This window comes from Drosophila albomicans, chromosome 2R, assembly GCF_009650485.2.
Source record: "Drosophila albomicans strain 15112-1751.03 chromosome 2R, ASM965048v2, whole genome shotgun sequence".
Lineage (NCBI taxonomy): Eukaryota > Metazoa > Arthropoda > Insecta > Diptera > Drosophilidae > Drosophila > Drosophila albomicans.
The window spans coordinates 13,718,372-13,718,980 of NC_047631.2; the positions used below are offsets into that span (position 1 = coordinate 13,718,372).

The 609-nt window shown below is 48.3% G+C and overlaps 1 protein-coding gene across 1 annotated transcript in view; it reads left to right on the plus strand.

The window, feature by feature from the left end:
• The first annotated feature begins 358 nt into the window (after positions 1 to 358).
• Positions 359 to 609, plus strand: part of LOC117576119 (homeobox protein Hmx) — an 11,670-nt gene continuing 11,419 nt past the window's right edge. Inside the window, 1 exon segment of the mRNA XM_034260677.2 lies at positions 359 to 609. This exon segment is cut by the window's right edge and continues 1,139 nt beyond it. The gene's annotated coding sequence lies outside the window, so the exon portion shown is untranslated.

Genomic DNA, 609 nt, shown 5'->3' on the forward strand with positions numbered 1-609 from the left:
AAGAACATACGCAAAGTGTCTGTCGATGCGGTTGCAACACAATTGTCGAAATAAACGAACTCAACTCAGTTTTGGCAAATGGAATGGAAATGGCAATGGAAACAAGAGAGCAACAGCCTGCAACCCTGTACAACAGACAGAGAGAGAGACAAAGAGCGCGCTCTCTCGCAAATACAACGATACCTGTGTATGGAAGGGTGTGAGTGCGAGTGTGCGGAAAACCATTTAGCGCACAGACCAAAATAATTTCAACCAACCACCTCAGCTCAGCACAGTTTCAGTTCAGTTCAGAGCTCTCGAGTTCAGTTCCGTTTTAGTTCATTTTGGTTTCAGTTTCAGTTACGGTTGAGCGCTGTGAAAGACAGTCGGCGCATTCGCTCGCTGTTCGCTCTCTCAACGTGTGTGTGAGTGTTGTGTGTGCGTTACAACTAGGGGTTAAAAATCCAGAGACTGAAACAATAAAATTACTAAACGATCGCTTACACGCACAGCACGCTAGAGTGAGAGTGAGAGCGAGCACAGGCAAGTGCGCGAGTGAGCGAAATAGCAAGCGAGAGAGAGGCAGAGGCAGAGGCGGCAGACAGAAGGCAGCAGGCAGAGGACGACAGT